The 21,658-nt window shown below is 39.1% G+C and overlaps 1 protein-coding gene across 2 annotated transcripts in view; it reads right to left on the bottom strand.

The window, feature by feature from the left end:
* Positions 1-21,658, bottom strand: part of PLS1 (plastin 1) — a 154,250-nt gene that overhangs the window by 102,365 nt on the left and 30,227 nt on the right. The window contains exon 1 of one of the 2 annotated variants that reach the window (XM_069104683.1): positions 15,222-15,321. The exons of the other annotated variant lie outside the window; for it this stretch is intronic. The gene's annotated coding sequence lies outside the window, so the exon portion shown is untranslated. Of the gene's footprint in view, positions 1-15,221; positions 15,322-21,658 lie in introns of those variants that run through there. 2 annotated transcript variants of the gene reach the window in all.

The raw sequence follows: 21,658 nt of genomic DNA, 5'->3' as shown, positions 1-21,658 counted from the left end.
AGAAATCATGTAGTTCAGTTCTTCCTCTTGTACAGGAGTGGAAATTGAGATTTAAAGAGGTTCATTTGTCAAAGATGAGCCCTTTTTCATCTAATAAATAATTCTTTGTTGGAGAAAAGAAATTTGCAAGTGTTTTCTAATGGTATTAAAAAGTAGAGCATGAGTACTAATAAAATTGCCTTATCCAATTAAAAAAATAGATAAATACATAGATTTTTATCTTAAGAGTAAATAGTGAAATGAGCAGAAAATGACACTATTTCTCGTGATATCCATTACTCAGTTTAGTAATTATATGAATGAGCTATCTCAATGTCTTGTATATCTTCCTGGTTTATCAAAGATTCCATGACTGGTTTTAAAAAGTAAAATTTTTGAGGCAGCTAGGTGGTGCAGTGAGAGAGCACTGGCCCTGGAGTCAGGAGGAACTCAGTTCAAATCCGGCCTCAGACACTTAAGACATACTAGCTGTGTTACCTTGGGCAAGTCACTTAACCCCAATTGCCCAGCCTTTCCCCCTCAAAAAAAAAAGTAAAACTTTCTCCTCCCCAAACCTGCCTCCTGATTCTCACCTGACTCATCATCCTGATGTCCCACCATCAACTGGACCCTGATGACTCTGTGCATTTAGGTATCACCCCCCACCCCCATTTGCCAAATCTCCTCCCTCTACTATTACTCTCACAAAAGTAAACAACTTGGAATTTCAACAATACAAAAAGGAGAATGAAGGAAAGTCAAAAAGAGTCTGAACATTATTGAGATCTGACATTTAGGAAGGACAAGGCAAGAGAAAAAAAACTACAAATCATTGAAGAAGTTAAAATATCCAAACATAAACACAAACACATACATGTAACACCAGTTGATAGGAAATGCTAACCTAATAATAAATCCAGAACAACAAAGCAAATCACTAAGAGGCAATGAGATTTGCAGAAAACATAAGTGGTACAGACCAAGGTCACTATAAGAGTGTGACAAATGTTAAGAAAACATGAGAATTAGAGTTTGGATTCTTCCTTAACACTGCATTGTACTTTATTTATATTTCTCCTTTATACTTAATAATTGTTTTGTATTAATGTTTATGTTTCAACAAGTAACGTAAATTGGGCAAAGATCCCGTATTATTTATCTTTATTTTTCCTTCAGGACTTTACTTGGTGGTTTTCACATAGTAGTTACTGAGTATTTGTTACTGTTGTTGTTTTGGAGGGGAGAAGGCAAGGCAATTGGGGTTGAGTGACTTGCCCAAGGTCACACAGCTAGTTAAGTGTCAAGTGTCTGAGAATGGATTTGAACTCGGGTCCTCCTGACTCCAGGGCTGGTGCTCTATTCACTGCACCACCTAGCTGTCCCTATTTGTTGTTATTTAGAGTAATATGTTTGTATAATGGGCATAATCTTAAGAATTCACTTCTCATAATGCTTTAGGTCAAAAGAGTATTCCTACTTGGGAGAAATTTGCTGAACTGCATCTTCCGTAATTCTTGGGCTGGCTGAAGCTGGTGACACAATTAGATAAGATTGATTGCTGGGGAGTTCTGGACAAGGAGGGAGATTTAAGGAGCTGGACAGCTAGAGGTGATTACACAAGGGTGGTGCAGACAAATGTGAAAATGGCAAGCAGTGGGGCTACTCCTAGAAAGGGAGAGTGAAGAAGACTGCATGGAGTGAGATAGTCATGATTGTTCCTCAACTCAGGAGTTGTAGCTGGATCCTGATGATTCAGAGTCAAGGTGAGAAGTTTTAGACAAATTTCAACCTGTGCTAAAAGATGCCCAAGAAAGAAACCCCAATGCACAAACAAAGCCAATGGAACCAAGATTAGAAAGGAATTAGAAAGCTGGGAAACAATTTTTACAGTGTCTCTGATAAAGACATCATTTCTAAAATATATAGAAAACTGAGTCAAATTTACAAGAATACAAAAATCATCAAAGGATATAAAGAAGCAGCTTTCAAATGAAGAAATTAAAGCTATCTATAGTCATATGACAAAATGCCCTAAATCACTATTAATTAGAAAAATGCAAATTAAAACAACTCTGAGGTACCACATCACACTTATCAGATTGGTTAACATGACAAAACAGGAAAATGAAAAATATTGGAGAGAGATGTGGGAAAATTGGAACACTAATGCATTGTTGGTGGAACTGTGAACTGATCCAACAATTCTGGAGAACAATTTGGAACTAGAGCCCAAAGGACTATAAAACTGTGCATAACCCTTGATCCAGCAATACCACTACTAGGTCTGTATCCCAAAGAGATCATAAAAAAGGAAAAGGACCCACATATACAAAAATACTTATAGCCGCTCTTTCTGTGATGACAAAGCACTAGAAATTGAGGAGATGCCCATCAATTGGGGAATAGCTGAACAAGTTGTGGTATATGAATGTAATGGAATACTATTGTTCCATAAGAAATGATGAGCAGGTGGATTTCAGAAAAACCTGGAAAGACTTGCAAAACTGATGCTGAGTGAAGTGAGCAGAACTGGGAGAACACTGTACACAGTAATAGCAACATTGTGCAATGACCAACTTTGATATACTTAGCTCTTCTCAACAATGCAATGATCTAAAACAATTCCAAAAGACTCATGATTGAAAATGCCATCCACATCCAGAGAAAGAACTATGGAGTCTGAATACTAAGCATACTATTTCCTCTTTTTTGTTGTTTTGTAACTTTTTTTTCTTTCTTGTGGTTTTTCTCTTTTATTCTAATTCTTCTTTCACAACATGACTAATGTGTAAATATATATGCAATACAATTGTATATGTATAGCCTATATCAGTTTGAATGCCATTATGGGGAGGGGGGAGAGGAGAGATGGGAAAATTTAGAACTCAAAATCTTAAAATAGAGAATGTTGAAAACTAAAAAGAAAGAATCTTCAAGAGGAAGAAGGTATTGCACCCTAAACACTTATTACCCAAGATGTCATTGGTCCTCTTCAAAAGGGAAAGAAGAAGAATAAAACTGGGCTCATGAGTCTCCCATGAGGTCACAACTGAATGTGTCCTCCCACTATGCTAGGGAATTAGAGAGATTAAGGGTAATTGAATCATAACTTCCTTCTGGGTACAGGAGATTGTTCCCATTTGTGCATGGGTGCAGAGAATGCCGCTACTAAAATTCCTTTCCTTCTTTTATATTGTAATTCAGTGTTTTTGCCTTTTTGGTGCCTTTTGTATGGTTGGTAGGCCACGGAGAATGGATTGGAGAGGTGTTCAGCCTGTAAAGTATAGATTTCTGTTAGGCCAAAACACACCTCATGGGGAGGGAGAAAATAAAGGGGAACAAGGGGTGATGCATTTGAATCATAGCCAATAAAGAAAGCCTCAAACAAGTAAGGGTCAAGTAATAACTGACAGGTACCATTCAGACTGCTAATAAACACCATATGATTTGGAATTACAGGTATTTAAAGACCAAATTAATGGCCTCCTATTAACTTCAAACTCTTCTGGCAGAAATCCATCTTATACAAAGGTAACCACTCCAGTCTACCTCTGACATCATTTTCACCACATCATATCATTGCTCAAACACCTATAGTGGCTTCCATTATCTGCAGATCAAAAATGGTTTCCTCTACCATATATTCAAAGTTCCCTACCCATAGACCTCCTTGATCTTTCTAAACTCATCTCCCCCTGACCCCTTAATACCTTTTGCCCATCTTAGAATCGCTGCCTCTTTTCCCTCCATCACTCCATGCCCACTTCCCTCCATAATTTCAACCCCTCCCCACTGCAACCATTCATTCCTCCAAATTCTCAAACACTTGTACATTTATTTATCAAATGAGGACTGGTCTTTCCCAAATTATGAAGCCAATACCTCTTTTCCCATTTCCATTGGCGCCTCAGGGCCCAGTAACTTCAGACCCTCCCTTCCCTTCCCACCCCACCCTACCCCAACTCAGGAAAGGATTCTATGATTACTTAAGGCTTAATGTTACCTCTTCCTTGGGGATAGGATTTTGTGTTTTTAACAGCATTCCTAAGCAAAAAGAATGAATCTCTCACTGCAAAATTTCAATCATCAGATATTACAGGGGGAGAGGGCTTTCTTAACACTCCTGAAATCACTATGGCCATGGTAGTCAACCTATATGTGAGGCTGGTCCCATTTATCCTTTTGAACTTATTCTTCATTAGCCTTTTGTCTTTTTAAGTAGACTTTTAACTGCCTAGGACTAGAACTATGTCTTCTTTCTTATTACCTCTGGAGCCTGGTACACAATAAATGCTTTTAGAATGAGTGGGGTTTTTTGTTGTTGTTTTCACGAAATTCTGTAACCACTTTTTGAAATCTTGTTCCCATAATTCACGAACTGGAGATGAAACAGGTGCTGACGTTCAGACTTTGGAATGAATTAGAAAGTGGAAAGAAATGTTCTAAACCCATTAAGCGAAAGTGGAAAAGATTATACACACACCAATCTCCTTTTCTTGCTCCAAATTCTCACATCTTTATTCCTGTGATTAGGCTGGTATAGTGAGTGATTTGTAATTGAGGCAGGTTCATTTTTTTTTTTTCCCCAGGAGTGGAATAACTGACCTCTTTGAGATTACAAGTAATTACTCCTTTATGGCCAGAGGTCAATTATACTTTTCTCCTCCTTCTCCCCTGCGGGTGTTCAAACAACACCCGCACAATTTCTCCATAGAGAATGGCTGTTTCCATGAGATCAGTGATCAGAGAACACATTATTGCTCTGAAGAAAATTATTCACTTAGCTCAACAAAACACTACTGCTTTGGGCCGTTACTGGGATACAGCTTTGTTCTATAGACTTCTCCTTTGTAAAGGTATTCGCCCTAATGGGCTCTTTTATCTGTTAAGTATTCACATTTTAAGATACAGAAGTTCTATTTGCCCTATAGAAAGTAAGGGTAAAAGGATAGTGAAACCCAAGCTGCAAATTTAACATGCAATTACCAGAAAGCTCCAGATAATAAGATTGAAGTCCCTGATACATATCAAAAATTCTAGGACTTAGCACTTGAAATGCTGCTAGGTCCAACCTAGCAGTACAAACCCCTCATTTTACAGATAAGGAAACTAAGCCCCACAAATTTAATTCAGTCCAATAAACATTTACTAAGTGCTTCTTATGGAAAAGGTTGACTTGTCCAAGGTCACAGAGGTGACAGGCAAAACTTGAACCGAGATCCTCTGACTATTGCCTCTCCTACTTCTTGACTTCTGGTCAAGTAGAAGTAGGAGGTGGGGGAAGGCATAGAGTGACTCAAGGGAAGGAAGACAAAACTAAGAAAATCATTTATGGACAATTAAGGTCCTGTGAAATGTTTTTAGATAGCCCGATAATATCTAATTTTCATGGGAAAGTGATCCCAAATCTCACTAGGATTATACTAAACCATTAGGAATAAAATAATCTGCTTAATGGGTAGTTTTAATAAGTAAAGTTTTGACAGCTAAGGACTTATTGACTGACTTTTAATGATAATGCCTTACTATATCTCTAACAGCCTTGATCCCTATCTTAGAACAGAGCTGTAATCGTAAAAACACAAGATGGAATCAAAGTATCCGACACCACACGTACCATATAAATACAGATAGATCACATTCTCTGTTGAAGAGAATGACTTTTGTACTTAGGACCAGAGAAAAAATTGCTAACACGGAGTTGAAATAGAAAATAAATAGGAAGATAGTAAGAAAGCATCTTGCTCTCTTGTTTTGAGTTCAAGTCAATGCATCCAGATAAACTATATACCAGGGTGCTGAAAGAACTGAACAATATGGTTGTTGAGCCATAGTTAGTCATTCTTGAGAGACCATAACAAATGTAAACATACCCCAGAATTGGAGAAAAAATACTCCAATGTTTTTTTCTTTTTAGTGGCTGAGAATGGAACCTACAAACTACAGGCCAGAGAGCTTGACTGACACCAAAAAAAAAAAAAGTCAAAGGAATGGCTACTAATGAAAATGTAAAAAAAATCCATGAGAGCTGTTGGATGAGGCCATAGAAGGAATACTTGCCAAACATAAAGCTGACACAAATCTTGGCAGCATAATAATTATCACAAAGAACCAGCCTTGCTTTATAAACACAAGTTAAACCATACCACTTCATTTCCTTTTTATTTTTTTGGAGGGGGGAAGGCAGGGCAGTTGGGGTTAAGTGACTTGCCCAAGGTCACACAGTAAGTGTTAAGTGTCTGAGGCCAGATTTGAACTCAGGTCCTCCTGACTCCAGGGCCAGTGCTCTATTCACTGTGCCACCCAGCTGCCCCCCCCCCCATTTCCTTTTTTTTAATGGGATTATTTGGCTGGTAGATCACGGGAAGGCTTTAGGAGTAGTTTATACAAATTTTAGCAGAGTATTTGATAATTTCTCTTGCTATTCTCGTAGACAGGTATGATTTAGATGAAAGTACAGTTAGACATTATTCAGAGCTGGTTGAATGCCTGGACGGGAAGGGTAAGTGTAATAAGAACTAGCATTTATATAGCACCTACTGTGTGCTAGGCACTGTGCCAAGTGCTTCACAAGTTGACATTACTCCAATGAATGTCATGTTGGAATGATATCTTATAGAGTGACCCAGGTAACTGAGTTTGTTTCTGTTCTGGCTAATATTTTTATCAATAGCTTGGAAGAAGACAAAGGAGGCAAGCTCACCAAACAGAGATGACACAATGTTATGCAGAATGGCAAACACACTGGATGACAGAATCTATATCCAAAAATGTCTTTGCACTGGGCAAATCTAATTAGGTAACATTTATTAAGGAAAAATGAATCCTCAGATTTTTTTAAACCAATGATAAAAGTAGAAGATGGGGCAGGGAGCTGCCAACACAGTGATCATCAGTACTAAAATATGGTCATCAAAAAAGTGAATACATTAGTTACATTAAGGGAAGCATAGTGGCCAAGACTAGAGTGAGGTTAGTCCTGTGATATCTTGCTCCGCTCTGGTCAGGTCACAACTGGAGAATTACATTCAGTTCTGGGCGCCATATTTTAAGAAGGGTAAGGATAAGGTGAAGAATGTCCTAAGGACCTTGATCAGGATAGACAAGGGCCTCTCAAGACCAAGCCACATGAAGAATGGTTGCACTGAGAATATTAATCAAAACTGATAACCATTTATTAGGGATGCTATTATAAAGGGTATATTTGTTCAAGTATGATTTGGACTAAATAGCCTCTATCATCCTTTCCCACTCTGAGCTTCTGTGATTCTTTGATATCAATGCTGGATATCAACAGTAGAATATTCTTTAGGAAAACTGTTTAGATAAAAATTTTTAAAAGATAGGCTACAGGAATATTAGCAACGACACTTTCCAATTTCAAGACAAAAATCAATCACCATCTAGAAATCCAAATACAACACAGATCAGACTGGCAAAGGTGATCAAAGATGAAAATGTCAAATCTGGGAAGGTCTATGGAAAGAAAGAGTCCCTATAATACTGAAGGTGGAGTTGTGAATTGGTCTAAAAGTCCTTGAAGACAATTTGCAATTAGACTAAAGTCACCAAACTATACATAAGCTTTGACTCAGTGAAATCAAAACCCCATTGGAATTAATCCAAGGAGGTCAAAGTCAGAGTTAGAAGTCTCACAGATTAAAAAAAAATCCAGCAGCACTTTTTGTAGAAGCAAAAAACTAAGAAGTACAGGTGTTCACAACTAGGGAAAGGCTAAACAAAACTCTGCTATATGAAGGTAATGGAATAATATTGTTTCAGAAGAAAGGGCAAATGTGAAAAATTCAAAGCAAATTGGTAACACTTGTATGAATTGTTGCTGAATTAAATAAAAATAGAAGGGCAATGTACACACAATGATTGCAATAATTTAAAGGAAAATAACATTGAAAGACATCAGAAGTTGATAACTAGATGCCAAAGGAGAAAGAACACTGACTTAGGAGTCCAAGGGCATGGGTTCAAATCCTACCTGTGCCCTGGACACTTAGTGCCACTGTGGGTAAGTTACTTAACTTCCCTGAGCCTCCGTTTCCTCAACTGTAAAATGAGAGGGTTCGACTCTATGATTTTTGAGGTCCCTTCTAGCTCGAGATCTGGGATCCTATTTTTTAAATGTAGTAGCTATTGATGACTTCTGTTGGCTAATGATGAAATATCAGAGAAATAATGGAATGTAGGTGTGAGAAATGTGAATGTTTTATGACACATCCAGTGGGATGATTTTGTTTTCTTACATAGGAAGGGAGAGGAGAAAGGAAGGAGAAGAGAAGGGAAGGGAAGGAGTCATTCATCAACAGTAATTTTTAAAAGAAAAAGAGCATCAATAAAACATTGAATTTTTTTAAAATTTGATCAAATCTACTATTTAAAATGGCCAATGGACTCATGAAGAAAATGTGAAACCTTCCTTAATTACTTTCCTACATGAATCTATTATTATTTAATATTGGAAACATCACAATTAGGCCCAAATCAAAGCCATTACATTAAAAAAGTGCCACAGATACTTGGCTAATTTGATCAGAAATCTCCATAAAAATCTTCCATCGATAATGCACTCCAGTCTGTGGTTGGGTTGCCATAGCTTATAAGCAAACCAGTAAGGAGTACTATTTGCTCAGAAGTGCTTAGGACATTGCATGCATACAAGAAATATTTTAAAAGAATAACCTGACCTCAAGTTATGTAGTACCAAGCATTCCTAAGCTTAAAACCAGATGATAAGCATACTTCAGGACACACTAGAGCGTATTTAGAGAGAGATACCTTGTAGTGGGATGGCATGCATCTTGAGAGCAAGTAATACATTCTTTTCATCACTGTATACCTTTCTAAAGCCTGCTTAATGCTAATTAACTGTTGTTTTTTTCTGATATGAAAAGGCATCCATCACAATTTTTTTTGAAATCTCAGAAATAATCCAAACATGCTATTTGCCCTCTATCCACAGCTACTTTTACTTAAATCATTCTCTCTCCCTCCTAACCCCCATAGATTCCAAGAGTTAGAAGGCACCACTGAGGCCATCAAATACAAGTTACACCTAGAACAACTTTCCTCTTCAATGTCACAAGGAAGAGATCATCACATGTTTACCTGAAAACCAATAGAGTATGTATGGGGGAGGAGAGGTACCCACTGCCCCTAAGCCAACCCATTCCACTTTTACAAAGCTCTGTTGGCACAATAATATTCAATTACAATCATATACCATGGCTTGTTTAGCCATTCCCCAAATGATGGGCATCCCTTTGATTTCCAATTCTTTGCCACCACAAAAAGAACTGCTATAAATATTTTTGTACAAATAGGGCCTTTTCCCTTTTTCATCTTTGATATCAATCTTTTGGATACAGACCTAGGCAGTGGTATTGGGTGGATCAAAGGCTTTGCATAGTTTTATAGCCCTTTGGGCACATTTCCAAATTGTTCTCTGGAATGGTTGGATCAGTTCATAACTCCACCAACAGTGCATGTGTACCAGTATTGCAACATCCAATGTTTTCCTTTTTTGTCATATTATAGTGGCTATCTCAATGAAACCTTAAATTGGACACTACCATTTAACACTATTGTCTTACAGTTTACAAAAACTGTGCAGTTTTTTCTTCTAATTACAGTGTCATAGATGAACTGTTATATGCCTAGACCTTACTCAGCCTATAATTATGAAGCTAATTTCTCAGAGCCTGAGAATTCACAGGTGCCCCTATTAAGTTTAACCTTTATTAGATACAGTCTGTAATTTTAGCTTGTTATCATCTTTTTGGATCATGAATCTGGCACCTAATATTAGCTATCCTGTCCAATTGGGCTTTCTGTCATCTGCCAACGAGACAAGCATACCTTTGTGGAAAAATGGCCTCTGAGGTTTCATCCACATCTGAACTTCCGTGAGTTTATAAATGATGAGATTGGGAGGCCAAGCTGTCAGGAATGTTGTGTGTAAAGTGGATTAATATGAAACAAGTCTGGAAAGGTAGGTTGGCACTTATGCCACTTCCAGAGAAAGAACTGCTATTATTTGAATACACACAGAAACATGCTATTTTTCACTTTCTTTAATTCATTTTTCTTTTATTTTAGTATTCTTGTACAAAATTACTAATATGGAAATGTTTTACATAATTGCACATGTATAACCTATATCTGATTGTTTACTGTCTCAGTGTTTTATCCTAGAGGGGAGAAGAGGAGAGTCACTGAAGATTTTTAAGTAGTGAAGTTAGAATCATTCCTTAGTTTGGCAGCTGGGTGGAAGACAGACTGAAGAAGAAACTGGAAGCAGAAAGGCCAGTTAATTAGGAGGTTATTACAGCAGTCCAGGTGAGAGGTAATGAGGACCTGAACCAGAGCAGTGTTGGTGTGGTTGGGGAGAATGGACCAGAGACAAGCAGATGAACTAGTAAGCTGTGAATGTCAGGATAAGGGGAAGAAGAAATCAAAGTTGGAAGACAGCACATAATTGAACTGGTTAACTATTAGGTCAAAACTACGAAGGGAGAAAATTATGGCCAGATCAGGGGTGATGGACTGGAAAAACAAGGAGAAAGCTTGTAGGTAGTGATAAATAGATTTGGGAGAGTGAGAAAGAGAAAATGATGAAAAGGTGAACATAATGAAAGGGGAATTTCAGATTTCAAGGTCACAAAAAGGGAGCAGCTTGGGGTAATGAGATCTACAGCATGGGTGGGTGAGGTAAAGTGGACATACAGTCTAGAAAGATGATGAACTAGGAGGCCAGAGTGAGAGAATGATGATCCAAAGAAATCTTAACACAGGGGAGGAGCCAAAATGGCAGAGTAGAAGCAGGACCTCCCCACTGCTCCTACTTCCACCTTCCCCAATACATATAAAAAGGGGACTCTGAAAAAACTTTGGAGCTGCAGAACCCACAAAATGACACAGAGAAGCTAACCTCTGGCTGAGGAGAGCCCAGCAGGAATCGGCCAGCGCATCACTCTGGGAGCCGAGCCCAGCCCCACACTCAGGCTTTAGCCCCAGGGTGGGCCTGACCAGCTGCCCTGCAGGAGGGACTCCAGATCAGCAGCAGCTGTGGCCGTTTCCAGATTTATCAACACACAGATGCAAAGGACAAAGTGAGAGGTCAGTGCAGTCTGGACTTTGGGACCAGTAAGTGGGAGTGCATGGCTTTTGCCCCAGGGGCGAGAAGCCACTGAGGCGCCAGCACAGCCAGCCAGTACCACTTGGAAGCTTCACCTCCTAGCCTGATGAGTGTAGGGGCACCAAGCACTAGTCTGAGGGGTTATGGCTCTTGCTTTAACCTGCTTGGATCTGGATTGCAGTCTAGGGTGGAGGTCCTGGGGTGTATGTCCAGCTTGCCAGAACACGTGGAGACCTCAGAAAGGGTACCGATCTAATACCTCTGGCAACTGAGAAAACCCCAGCCTTTGGGACAAAAGCTCCCCTGTCTGGTGGCAGAGTCCTACTGTGGCAAAAAGCCCAGGGATCAAGTGACTGAGGGGCGACATGACCAGGCAAAGGAAACAAAGCGGACAGAAGATTCCATTACACTCCTATTTTGGGGACAAAAAGGAGCAAAGCATGGAACAGGAGGAAGACAGTGAAGTCAGAACTCCTGCACCAAAAGCTTCAAAGGAAAATACAAGCTGGTTACAGGCCACAGAGGACCTTAAGAAGCAGATAAGAGAAGTGGAGGAAAAATTGAGAAGAGAAATGAGAACAATGCAAGAAAATTATGAAATGAGAGTCAACAGCCTGACTGAGGAAAATAACACTTTAAAAAACAGACTGACTCAAATGGCAAAAAAGGCTCAAAAAGGCAATGAGGAGATGAATGCCTTAAAAAGTCAAATTTGCCAGATGGAAAAAGAATCTCAAAAGCTCAACGAGGAGAATCATGGCTTCAGAATTAGATTGGAGCAAATGGAAGCTAATGACTTTATGAGAAATCAAGATGCTGTTAAACAGATCCAAACAAATGAAAGAATAGAAGGCCATGTGAAATATCTCATGGGAAAAACCACTGACCTGGAAAATAGATCCAGGAGAGATAATTTAAAAATTATTGGACTACCTGAAAGCCATGATCAAAGTAAGAACCTAGAAATCATCCTCCAGGATGTTCTCAAAGAAAACTGCCCTGATGTTTTAAAACCAGAGGGCAAAATAGAGGTTGAAAGAATCCACCGATCACCTCCTGAAAAAGATCCCAAAAAGAAAACTCCTAGGAATATTATAGCCAGGTTCCAGAAATCCCAGATTAAGGAGAGAATATTACAAGCAGCCAGGAATAAACAATTTGAATATTGTGGAAACACAATCAGGATAACCCAGGATCTGGCAGCTTCTACACTGAGGGATTGAAGGGCTTGGAATATGATTATTCTGGAGGTCAAAGGAGCTGGGATTAAAACCAACAGTCACCTACCCAGCAAAACTGAGTATCATGTTCCAGGGGGAAATATGGTCATTCAGTGGAATAGAGGACTTTCAAGCATTCTTGCTGAAAAAACCAGAGTTGAATAGAAAATTTGACATTCAGATACAAGAAGCAAGAGAAGCATGAGAAGGTAAACAGGGAAAAGAAATCATAAGGAACTTATCAAAGTTGAACTATTAACATTCCTACATAGAAAAACAATAATTGTAACTTATGAAACTTTTCTCAGTAGTTATACACACACACACACACATGTCTATATATGAGGGTATATGGGCACATGAATACATATGTGAATGTGTGTATATATGTTTATAGGTAAATAAATAGAGGGCACAGGATCAATTTAACAGGAAGGGATGATACTTAAAAGGTGAAATTAAGAGGTGAGAGAGGAATATAATGAGAGGAGATAGCGAGAGACAGAATGGGATAAACTATCTTATACAGAAGAGGCAAGGGGAAATGGTTACAATGGAGGGGAAGAATAGGAAGGCAAAAGGGAATGGGTCAACTTTATTCCCATTGAATTTGTCTTGAGGAGGGAATGAAATACACACTAAATAGGGTATCTCACACTACAGGAGAGTAGGGGGGGAAGGGGATGAGAGGGGGGATGATGGAAGGGAGGGCAGGCTGGGGGGAAGGGAAGTTGGAAGCACCCACTTTTGAAAAGGGACAGGATCAAAGCAGAGAATAGAACAAGTGGGAGGTGGGATAGGAGGGAGGGAAATATAGTCAGTCTTTTACAATATATCTACTATGTTATTGTTTTGCATTAACTACACATGTACATCCTATACTGAACTGCTTATCTTCCCAGTATGGGTGGGTGACAAGGGAGGGAGGGAATGAATCTGGAATTCAAAGTTTTAAAATCAAATATTCAAATAGGTATGTATATATATATATATATGTGTGTGTGTGTGTGTGTGTGTGTATACTATTATCAATACTATTTTACATGTAATTGGGAAATAAGATATACAGGCACTGGGGCATAGAGATCCACTGGAAAAGTCGAAAGGGGTATGGAAGAAAGTATGGGAGAGAGCAGATTGGAGGAGGGGATATCCTGTGGGACTGCTATTTTGGGGGGGTGGGTAGGGGGAAAATGGGGAGAAAATTTGTAACTCAAAATCTGGCGGAAATGAATGATGTAAATCAGAAGTTAATAAAGCATTAAAAAAAAAAAAAGAGGAGGCAGCCAGTCCAAACAAGCAGGGTGCATCTATAAGACATGAAGGCCAGATCTTTAATGAAGAAAAAAAAAAGAAATCTTAACACAGGCTAGATAGGATGATTGGCTGAGTCTAAGTGCGTGAAATTCAATAGAGGATAATATATATTATTAAAAATTATTAAAAAATTAAAAAAATTATTAAAAATAAATATATTTTTTAAACCATCAAGTCCACAAATACAGGATAGGGAAGGCATGGGCTACATGATAGTTCATAAGAAATAGATCTGCGTGTTTTCATGGACTGCTGGATCAAAATGAATCAACAGTGTGTCCAGGCAACCACAAACGCTAATGTAACCCTAGGCTGCACTGAGACCCAGCAGCAAGAGCGGAGGAAGTGACAAAGTTAAACTATACTCTAGCGAGCCATACCTCACTTCTAGTACTGTATACATTTCTGGTGCCACATTTTAGGAAGAATATTGCTAAGTTAGGCAACATCCAGAGGAGAAAAACCAGGAGAGAAGTGAGGTTCCTGGATGCTAAACTATCCATTCAAGGATGAACTGAAATATATTTACCCATAAGAAGAAAATTCAAGAGGGGTATGATAGCTGCTCTTATATATATGAAGGACTATCATATCCAGAAAGTGGCACAGTAAGCTACAGTGCTGGGCCTGGAGTGAGGAAGACTCATTTTCCTGAGTTCAAATCTGGCCTCAGAAACTTAGTAGCTGTGTAACCCTGGGCAAGTCACTTAACCCTGATTGCCTTAGTTTCCTCATCTGTAAAATTAGCTGGAGAAGAAAATTACCAACTACTCCATTATCTCTGCCAAGAAAACCCCAAATGGGGTCACAAAGTCTCAGACACCACTGAAAAACAACCAAATGGAATCCTATCTGGAAGGACTAGAATTTTTCTGTTGAACTCCACAGAGAATAAGTGGGAGCAGCAGTTGGAAATGAGAGACAGGGGAGTCCAGTCTTTCCTCGTCATTAAAGCCCCCCAAAAGGAGCACGGGCTACATTGGTTCTACCTGAACCAAAACTTTCAAAACAGGTCTGACGATTGTTGTCAGCCTGTAACAGGAAAGCTGCTCGGCCGGGTAAAGGCTGGCCTCTGAGGCCCCTCCAGCTCTCCTATTGCTGATTCTGGTTTTTGTATGGGGTGTCCTTCAAATATCCCATCTCCTTCCTTTGCGGCTTAGTAGACAAAGAACAGGCCTCCATTGGGAAAACCCGGGTTCAACTGCCATCTCTGGAAGAAAGGAAAGAGGGAGGAAGGGAGACAGGGAGGCAAGGACAAGGATGGAGATAAGCATTAAGTACCTTCTATGTTCCAGGTGCTGTGCTACACTCTTTACAAATATTACCTCATTTGATACTCAAAACAACCCTGGGAGGGTGGTGCTATTATTGTCCCCACTTTACAGATGAGGTAACTGAGGGAGACAGAGGACTTGCCTAGAATCACAGAGTTAGTAAGCATCTAAAGCTGAATTTGAACTCAGATCTTTCTGACTCCAGGCCCAGGGCTCTGTTCAATGTACCACCTCCATGCTTAGTGACACATACCGATTGCGAAACCCAGACACATTGTTTACCTTCTCCGTGTCCCAGCCAGCTGTCTGAGATGATGTACCTTACAAAGCGGGCACTAAGGTGAACTGATGAATTGGTAAAGGGCGTTTCCTCCTCAGGAGTTGCCTATGACAATGAAATTTCAAGTCAGGTTTTTCCTACACACACACACACACACACACACACACACACACACGTGCGTGCACACACATACAATCGCACACATGAATGCATGCACACACATATACAAATATACTCACATATACATTCCTGCACACACTAAACACACTAACCCACATAGGAACACACACAATTCACACTTGTATACAAACATGCCCCATACACATGCACACACATGTGTACACATATACACACATGCATGCACTCACACACACAAATCTTGAGGTCTGACAGTTTTCAAAACACACTTTCTTTTAAATGTACCTGTCCAGATTTTAGAGATACCTAGGAAGAACTGCATGAACTGATACAGAGTGAAGTGAACAGAACCTGGAGAACAATTTATACAATAACAACATTATTTAAAAAAAAACAAACTTTAAAAGACTTGAGAATTCTGATCAACACAATAACTAGCTGATTCCAGAGGGCCAAAGGTAAGGCATGCTACCCACCTCCTAACCAAGATGGACTCAAGATGCAAAATGAGGCATTTTTTAATTTTTTTTATTATTTTTTAACATGGTCAATGTAGGAATATGTTTTGCATATATAATATGTATTTATGCATGTATGTATATATGTATGTATATATTACAAAGAATTGTATTTTTTTTCTTTTTGCAATGGTGAGATGGGAGGGTAAGGAGTAATAGGGATAGGGTAGCAAAAAGAAAAAAATAGAGGATCATCAAGTCACATATAGATAGATTTTTTTTTAATCCAGAGACAAGAAAAGAAAGAAGTTCAGAACAAAACAGAACAAGCAGGAGAGTTTTGAAAGCTACAGGTTGAACTTCTATGCTTAAAAGCAAGTTGTATATAATAGATGTAGAGATCTGCAGTTCATGTACAATCCTCTTTTTCTATTCTAGTCTATGTATGGAAATATCCATTTTATTTTTTGTCTTCTAAATTCAGACTTTTTTTTTTAATGTGCCTTTCTACTTGTGGCTTTCTTAATTAAACAAGAAACTGACCAAGTCACTCAGAACCCACAGTGATATGCCTTTGAAGTAATAATCAGATAATAATTTGAACAAGGTTTTAATGTTTTAAAGGTTTTAAAGTTTCCACTTCAATTTTGAGAAAAAATAAATAAAAGATCAGGACTTCCTGAGGTTCCACAATCGTAAATTTTTGGGTATTTTTTTTGATGGGGAAAACTTTTAAAATTATTATTTCTGTGCATTCAAGTTCCTATAGGAACATATATGCCTCTGAATTCTCTACCTTCGCTACAGAAAAAAGGTAGGGGATGGGGCGGCCAAGTGGCGCAGTGAATAAGAGCGCCGGCCCTGGCGTCGGGAGACCCAGGATCGGTTCCAGCCTCAGATACTTGGCACCCACACAAAATAACTGGCCATGTAACCTTGAGGAAGTTACTTAACCCCAATTGCTTTAAAAATAAAAAAAAGATAGGGGAACTTCAAACTGCCCATCCATACTAAAGTGCTGAAATTACTCCTCTCCTAAACTACTTGTATCCATATCTGGCCCTGAAAACATTTCATTTTACAAAAATATCATTTCCTGTCACATTTTCTTGGGTTAATCAGGATCAGTGCTTAAATCCCTATTGGTGATGGTGATAAGGTTACTTTGCAAAGCCCAAGTTTTTAATAGAACAGCATGTTCCCATCACCTTGGCCTTGAATGCCCACAAGAGAATTGCTACCAATTTGGGCTGGCACACTTGCCTTAGAATTCTATTCAAGTAATTCTTTCCACCCAAAATCATTTTCTCACATCCTGGAAGTCAATGATATATTTAAAATGGATCAAGTTGCTAAAAGTGTATGGAAAAAAGAAGGCTGGAGTAATAAAAATGTATAAGATAGTATTAGGATTTTGCCCAGAATGATCAATATTAGCAGAGATGCTTCTCTCTTTTTAGCAATATTTTTAATGTTTCCTTCATTTTTATTGATAACTATCATTTTTATATTACTTTAATTTCTAAATATATCCCTCCCTCATCACCACTGATACAGACATCCTAACCCCCCCCCCAAAAAAAAATAAAGTAAAAAAAGCTGCAAAACTCACCACATTAAACCAAGACTGACAGTGTATGAAATGTTCACTTGCTAAGAATCCTCCATTACTTCAAAGAAGGGGAGGAGGTATACTTTCTCTTCTCTTCTCTTGGGCCAAATTTGGTCATTATAATTACACAGTTACTTTAAAAGGTATTTAGTCATGCTGGATCAGAGTCACTTCTGTAGCATTCAAGGGTTGTTATCTACCAGTCAGAGAGCAGGATCAGGATTAAAAAATTCCTAGGTTCTACTTCCAAATTTTTACTGACCATGACTTTGGGGAAATCCCTTAGCATCTCTGGATTTTAGTTTATCTCACTGTGGAGTGGGAATAAAGCTGCAGAGTGGCAGATAAGGGAATATCATCACATGTTCTACTCTTAATTAAGGATGCTCGGTTTTGGCTTATCCTCAAAGATGTTTATACAGATTAAAGTGGGCCAGTAAGGAATGGGATAGGGGAGAGGGATGCTGCTCTAGACCAGAACCGCACTGGAATAACTGGCCCACCCCAAGAAACCTTAGGCTGGCCTAAGCCCAGCATCATTCCAGGGGGTCCTCCCCACCCCCATTAGACTGTAAGCTCCAGGGCAGGGACTGTTGTCTTTGAACCCCCAGTACTTAACCCAAAGTCTGGTACGTAGAAAGTGCTTTTAAAATGCTTGTTGGTTCATAGAGTGAGGACATTGTATGTGCTCAGGATTTCTGAACAAAACTGATCTCTCCTCCCCTGACACACTATACCCAAACTGGATGACCTCTAGAACTGCTTCATCAGAAGCCTTTCTTGAGGCTGTTCCATACTGGAACAGAACTGTTCATCCTCTTCTAGATGAGAGCTATGACATCTCAACTCCCCACCCCCTACAACTTCCTCCTTCACCTAACACATATATTTGTACCTCCTGCCGCAGTCAGATCCATACTGAAAGCAGAACGAGGGTGGATGGGCAGAATGGCTAAGTACTTTGTCACAATCTCTTCCTTGCTGTCCCATGGGACACTTGATTGTATCAAACTGAAGTGTTTGGATAATGCCAGCATAAAACTGTGGCAATTTAATTTTTTCATTTCTACTTTTTTGGAACAGAGTCTAGGAAGATTAAGTATTTAGGGAAAATGAACGTCATTCAGTGTGAACACACTGTGTTGTGTTTAATAGGAGAGATCACCAGAAACAAAGATAGCAACTGGGCTACATTTCCTTGGGATTGTTGGGTTTTGATGTTGAATATAATTTAGTGAAGAGACAATTTTATCCAAAAGATTCTAAGAAAAGTTAACACAATTTAGATAGACACTGATTGAAAAACAAAAATCTTTAAAACCACACCCTGTACTTTTCCTATTTTAGAAAGTAAATTGCTGGCTGTGTAGAGGGCTGGGTTTTTTTGGATTGTTTTGGTTTTTTTCTTCTGTGAGTTGTATTTGAGGGGGAGGAGGATAGGAGGGAGTGTCCATCTGCTAGTGTATTTACTATAGATGGTGGCTATCCTGAAAACCTTAGTAAGGCACACAGCCAACCAAATCATCCCACTGTCTTTGTTTTAAAAATAATGAATCTGAATTGAGGTGGCTTATTCAAAATCAACAAACAAGTTACATCATGCCATGGACCATACACATATAGGATCATTGTTCTAGAACAGGAGGGGATCTTGAAGATTTTCAATTTCCTCATTCTGAAGATAAGAAAACTAAAGCCTAAAAAAGTTAGGTGACTTGACCAAGTTCATGCAGATGGGAATCAAAGTCAGGAATTCTGAGTCCAAGTCCACCATTTCCCACTGTTTGCCACATTTATTCCATAATTCAATGACATAATAGATGCTGAAGTCCTTAAGAGCTTGGTCCTTTCCCTTACCATCCATCAATATTTTAGGTTGTGTCATTACTAGACAAAATAAAATAGGTCACACTCATTGAAAACAACACAATAAAGAATGAGGCTGGTAAAAGGCACCAAATGTCCCTTTCATTATATCTTCCTTGCTCCCTCTACCCTCTTCTGTTTATCTCTCCAGCTCTTCCTTTGTGTCTCCTTCATCCTTTATATTTTTTCTTAAGTATCTTTTTATTTTGAATCTTCAAATGTAAGAAAAAAACACAAGAGAAAGAGAGATATTTGACCAAAATCTTCGTGTTTAAAGTTTACCTATAGCTCTGAGAATCAGCCACATATTGCACAAGCCCAGATTTTGGGTCTTTATATATTTAACTATGGTGTCTACCATATGGAAATCCTTTTCCTTTCATACACTAGATTGCTGTGGTCATAAACAGCTGATCTCCCTTATGCAAACAGCAGAGATATCACAGAACAATCATTAATTAATAATTATCCAATCCCTAAGGTTCAGGGGATGGAATTAGATGTTGTTTACATGAACAAAGAGAATCTACAGCCTTTAGCAGCTTGTACCTTACTTCTGATAAGATTCTTTTAGTAAGATCATAGATCAGCCAAAGGTGACAGGTTTTTTCTTCCCTGCCATCCTGGGTGACCCTCCTTAAAAACAACACTAGAACTAAAATCCAGAGATGCTCAGTGGACAGTCACAGAGTCTTGAGGGGAGAGGAAGCCAATGCTTATTTCAGTTTTCTATGTTCCGTACACCCTGCCCCAGGTTCTTGTGCCCTCTTACTTCTTGGACTATAAGATTTCTTCTTGGTCAAAATTTTTTAAAATCAGGTTTATATGCTCACTTATTGATGTAAACATAACTGAAAGGGTCCTATTACAAATTCTCTGTCACTGGAGAAAACACAAAGGACCTTCACCTAAAATGTCACAGGGTCTAGAGTTAGAAGAGACATTTTGCAGATACAGAAATCAAAGCCTTGAAGGCACAGTGACCCAAGATTCCCCCAAATAGAAGTAGCCATCCTTGGATTTGAACCCAGCTTCTTTCACTCAAGACCTAGTAATGTCCCCGTGCCAGACACAGTCTGATTGCCCACAGTAGTTTTGCTTACTGGGAGCACCCCTGAGTCCTCCTGGAAGCTCACATTATACTTGTACTACTTATCCATAATACACTTATCTTGTTAATGATAAGAAACACCATGTTGTAAAGGGCAGCATGCTGGAGAGGAATACCTAGGTTCATAGCCAACTTTAGATACTTCTTGCTGTATTATCATAGGCAAGTCACTCTCAAGGCCTCAGTTTCTCTTTCAGGAAAATAACAACAATAATACATGTACTACTTACTTCATAGGGTTGCTGTGAGGAAAGGGCTTTGTTAGACTTAAAACACTACAGCTATGTGAGTTTTATTCTACATTGTAGGGAAGCTAGGTGGCACACTGTGGATAGAGCATTGGCTCTGGAGTCAGAAAGCCCTGAGTTCAGTTTTAGCCCCAGTCACTTACTGGTTGTGTGACCCTGGGCAAGTCACTTAACCCTCACGTAAAAATGACCAGGAGAAGGAAATAGCAAACCACTCCATATCTTTGCCAAGAAAATCCCCCATAAAGGGGTCATGAAGAGTTGGTCACAATTGAAAAATGAATTAACAAGAAGAACAAAATTATAGTTGTTTGGCTTATTGCTTCTCAACTTATGGTCTAGTTCTGATTCACCTTTGTATTCATTCATTCATTCAAAAAGTATGTAAGCTCCTACTAAGTGATAGCACCCTCTGGGGAACCCCAAATAATCTCTGCCCTTGAAAAGTTCATATTCTATTGTGGGAAAGGAAGAATAAAACAAACCTGTGCACAGATGAATGCATTTGAAAATGTAAATAAATCAATCCTTTCAGAAGGAAGACTTTCTCAAAGTCTTCCTACACAGAGCTAGAACATTAGCTGTGTTACTTCTGGTAAATGATTTCATTTCTCTGAATCCCACAAGCCCAGGATATCCAAGAGAGCATAGTGACACCCAACCAGTCTTGAACATCTCACATGAGAAACTGAAGTAAGTCCCTTCCCCTCTCTGAGCCTCAGTTTCCCCATCTGTAAATGGAGGTTTGGATGAGATGATCCCTAACACAAAGGCTAGTTGTGTAATTATGGATGAATCATTTCATCTCTCCTAACCCCAGTTTTCTCACATCCTGCCATGTACCGCTCTAGAATTAGTATTCCCAACATGAAGCACATGTGTCCCACTGAAGACTCCACAGGGCCCTGCATGGTGCCCAGCACAGGACATCCTCAAAGCGTGACACAATGTTTTACAAAGAAAGGCAGCAGCCTTCATGGGGCAAACAGAAACAGGACACTAACCT

Source organism: Petaurus breviceps, unplaced genomic scaffold (assembly GCF_028583685.1).
Source record: "Petaurus breviceps papuanus isolate PSGF00001 unplaced genomic scaffold, PetGlider_PUasm1.0 688, whole genome shotgun sequence".
NCBI classification, from domain to species: Eukaryota; Metazoa; Chordata; class Mammalia; order Diprotodontia; family Petauridae; genus Petaurus; species Petaurus breviceps.
This window is presented reverse-complemented; position numbering and strand designations above follow the sequence as displayed.